Here is a 4455-nt window from a genome sequence, read left to right as displayed (position 1 = left end):
TTTATACATAAAAACCATTTCCTGAATTTCCTAAGCTTCTGGACTGGGCGCATGAATAAACAAAAGGCCAGGGCTACTCTGCAAAAGTTCCCAGTCACAGGCTAACCCCCATATGGACGGCGGGTTGATTCACAAAAAGAGCAAGGGCTCTTATGAAATAGTGCCGCATCAAAGAGGTATGAAGGGATCTGAGCCGTCCGATAAAAAAATAGTCGTCCAGATTAGATGCCACATTCATTGAACCGGTATGCGCTATCAGCCCTTGGATCTAGGATCCATGGTCAGAGCATCAGGTGACCCCAAAACCGTCCGATCGCTGGATGACGTCAAGGATTTAATGCATCGAATAGGTATGTGCCAACTAATCCCAGATGCAAGTTCTACATCTGACGGCTGGTGTGTCTTCTTCTATCCCGAGCCAACCCGAGCTACGCCGTCTGCCAGGCGTGGTGGCGATCTCATCGGCGCCAGTCGAGCTGTCCTCCCCCGTGACCAATACGTGCTCCGAATGGTTCCTACCCCTAGAGGCGACTCAGGCGAACACATACACTACACGACGGTTGATCTTTAGCGACCCTTATTTGGGACCGACGGTTGGTCGCTAAAAGTTATGGACCGACGGTTGGCCGCTAAATGCGTTTATAGCGACGGTCTGTGGGTCGCTAAAAGTCTAGAAATTTAACGACTTATGGTCGGTCGCTATAGAGGTAAGTGTGTGACTGATGGTGGGTCGCTATAGAGGTACGTGATTTTTGTGTTTCTTATTTACTCACCAAAGCCCATCTAAAGGCCTGCTAAACAAACAAATGAAACCCTATTCCACGCGCGCAGCCGTCGTCACTTCTCCCATGGCCACCCCTCCCAAAGCCATGGCGGGTGCCACCGCCACTGCCCACTACTCACTCAGCCGTCCGCCCAACCCTATCTCTTGCACACACCTCATCTTCTCCATCCCCTCCCCGTCTTCCTCTAGCGCCAGCCACCAGGGAGGTTCGAGCTCGCCCCCTCCGTGCCCTCCCTGCTCGCTGCCCTCCAGCTCGCCAGTCGTGCTCAGCTCTGCTCCATCTTCCTGCGCCGCCCAAGTCCAGTCAGGAACTTCCTAGCGCCTCCCTCTCTGTTCCTGCGCTCGGTGCCCATCCCTGTGGTGCTCAGCGTTTCTCCCTCTCTGGTAGCCGCAGCCCTAGCTCGTCCATGGCGTTTGGGCCAAAGTTCCTTATCCCCTTCACGCTGGCCGTCCTTGTTCAGCCATGGTCACATGGTGGTGGAACACCTAGGTCCGTCCACGGTCGCTCCCTTCGTCGTTGGTGCTCGACGACCTCTGCTGCTTCTCCTCTGGTGTCCTTCCGGTGTGAGTGCCCTCACCCTAGCGGGCAGCAGCAGTAACCATGGAACATTGGAAACCCCTCTGGGTCACGCCCTCAACATGCTCGATGATATGCTACAACGAGCTCCACCTCGATCTATGCCGTCCTGGCATCGTCGCGCAGCGAGCTCCGCCATCGATCTGCGCAACCGCTGTTCGGTTGTTGTTCCGCCTCCGTCGACCTCCTCCATGCACGAGCAGCAGCAGCCCCGTGATCTCCGCGTCGCGTGCACCGATCCGATCCGCGTAGCCCCAACGTGTCGACGTCGTCGGCTCCATGATTTTTGGGCAGCCCGGTTGCGGTGTCGTGAAACCCAGGCGAGGCATCCTTTTCTTTATATATTCAATTTAGTTTTCGCTTGGCATCGATGGTTAGCTGTTGATTATATTTATATGAATATGTGTGTTTTGTGAGGAGAGGAATTTCATGTGTGTGAAGAGAAGCAAGGCACGTGGCGCTTGCAAGGTGTCAAATAGAAAGACCGAACCCAAACCACAGCTCGGCCTCCATAGCTCGGCTTCCACTCACATCAAATTCCACGGCTTCCACGCCTAGTGAAGGTGAAGCTATGATCTGCTCTAAGGTCCTTCAGTGCATCGTGTTGTCTTGTATGGCATAAATTATGACATCAATCCCTATGTTACAACATTTCATTCATGCTTATAACTTTAGTTAACACCAAAGACTAGACCAAACAACTTCTCTTCAGCTTATTGAATTTGTAAAGTAAGACAGTGCTCGTCTAATAATCTCCTCTCAGTAATGCTTTTGTGATGTAGTTGATTGCAACTATCTGGCTATGGTTTTAGTTTAAATACTTGCAGAATTCTTCTATTAATCTATTTCATGGTGATATCAATAACATCTCCTTTATTATATACTTATAATCTTTCTTATGCTGGATAGATGAGGAAGACAGGAGTAACATTCCTACAGTTACTATTCAGATATTGATCGAACCATGAAGAAGTTAACTATTCAGATATTCAGATCTTTCTTCTGGTTCTTGATCTGGAAAAGGTTAGGCAACCCTTTTTTTCACTTTCCTGTTGTTGCTCTCATGTATTGTACTACCACATATGATGTTTATATTAGAGAAAAGTGCTATGTTCACTATTTTTATGCAGAGGACAAACCTAAAATTTTGGTTTAGCTACCACGAAAAATGAAAACAAACATAATCCTACGAAAATGTTTAGATTCATAATTTATTTTGGGAATTATTTAAGTTCCTTGGTTGGTGATATGATTCTATAATCAGGTGTGCTGTCCGCAAGCATAAAACTGTAACACTGGGGAGATAGTGTGAGAAAATGATGAGTTTGGTGTTAAATAGCAATGGAGATAGGTCATGGTTCTTTTTATTGTACTCAATCCGCCCATAGTTTTCAATATACATGGCAGATAATATCCTTAAATAGTCGTTTGTCCCATGCTAAAGTACAAGTCCATGGGTGAGGCAGGATTTTCGGGGGTTTCTTGACCTACGTGTCCAGGGGTTGTCTTACCCCCAGGTAGAGTTTTTTTAGAAAGATGATATGTGCTGGCATGGGTGTACAAACTCATGGAAGCTAACTAGCTAGAAATTCATTTTGAGAAAGGAAGTTGGAGTGTGCTTTGAAGTTGTGCGCAAGGTGAAATGTTTAGTTCATTTTTATGATCCATGTGATTCATTTGATTTTTTAGCTTCCATATGCAAGCAAATTAACAGTGTTCTGACTTACTTTTTCCATGTATTTGATAGGTTTGGTGTGTAAATGATAAAGACAAGGTTCAACTCTCACCCTCTGACCAATCCAAATTTTACACTGGCGATTGCTACATATTTCAGTATACTTATCCTAGAGATGATAAGAAGGAATGTCTTATTGGAACCTGGTTTGGGAAAAAGAGTATTGAGGTAAAAGTGTTATCCAGAAATTCAATTTTGTTGTGATTTTTTTTGTGTTTCCGGTTGATGCTTGTACCAATCTCTGACTTTCTAGACCATAGTTGCCTAATTTTAGTTGTCATCTTTGAAGTTTGTAAATAAGATCTGAAAGATTTGAAGTACCAGATAACACCGATTTCATGTTCTTGGTGTGTGAACTAAAACCAAAAGGTTACCTATGCTGTTTGTGCATATTAATGAGATTCTGGATAACCTTATGCTTGTTGATTATGTAGTCTTCAGTTATCTTGTTAAATCAACTTGAACAATAAAGGCTTTTTTTCCAATTCTTATCCAGGAGGATAGGCTAATAGCAGTTTCACTTGCAAGCAAGATGGTTGAATCTGCTAAGTTTCAGGCTGTCCAGGTAACTTACTAATTTTATTTAATTAGAATTGTTAAAGTGGATATAGACCCTTTTGTCTTCTCTAATTTATGCTTGCTTTCTAATTAGGCGCGCTTTTATGAGGGGAAAGAACCGATTCAGTTCTTTGTGATTATCAATCAGTGCGGGAGTGATGTCGTTGTGGTGCTTTTGAACCTATTATTAGAATGCATCAGTCAAACTCGCCTTCAGTCTAGTGGCGTTGTACTCCCATTTCAACAAACTGTAAATGATCTAGTTGTGAATGATATTATAATTGTGATGCTTTTGTGAATATATAATTGTGGTGCTTTTGTGTTTATGTGATGGATCTATGACTGTGGTATACTGTATGTCTTTATGATTTGTGTATAAAAATCTGTGATTTGTGGTGCTTAATTAAATATATATTATTATTAATAGCAACTGTAAAAAGAGCGACTTTCTGTTGGTTGCTAAATGTATAGTATGATGACTTACGGTTGGTTGCTAAATCTATAGTACAGCAACCCACGGTTGGTCGCTAAATATACAATATTAGCAATGGACGGTCGGTCGCTAAAAAGATGTCGGTCGCTAAAGCCTTTAGCGACGGCACTTACAGCGACCATCCTTATGGGTCGCTAAAAGTTTTTAGCGACCAACCGTAGGTCGCTAAAGGCCATTTTAGCAACCAACCGTAGGTCGTTGTAAGTGAACCGTCGTGTAGTGATAGGCGATATCCATACCTCGATTTATGGCGACAACCGTGTGGTTCATGACGCAGGGCGGATCTGCGGCCGCGCCCAGACTACGAC

The 4455-nt window shown here is 44.4% G+C and overlaps 1 long non-coding RNA gene across 1 annotated transcript; it reads left to right on the top strand.

Moving 5' to 3' along the window:
- Nucleotides 1-681: 681 nt before the first annotated feature.
- Nucleotides 682-3980, top strand: LOC103653612 (uncharacterized). The gene is made up of 5 exons (XR_565600.3): nt 682-1924; nt 2271-2384; nt 3109-3264; nt 3593-3661; nt 3749-3980. It is a non-coding gene; the product is annotated as an uncharacterized lncRNA (long non-coding RNA).
- Nucleotides 3981-4455: the final 475 nt, after the last annotated feature.

The sequence above is a fragment of the Zea mays genome, chromosome 4 (genome assembly GCF_902167145.1).
Source record: "Zea mays cultivar B73 chromosome 4, Zm-B73-REFERENCE-NAM-5.0, whole genome shotgun sequence".
Lineage (NCBI taxonomy): Eukaryota > Viridiplantae > Streptophyta > Magnoliopsida > Poales > Poaceae > Zea > Zea mays.
The sequence above is the reverse complement of the archived record's forward strand: the minus strand, read 5'-3'. Positions and strand labels throughout refer to the sequence as shown.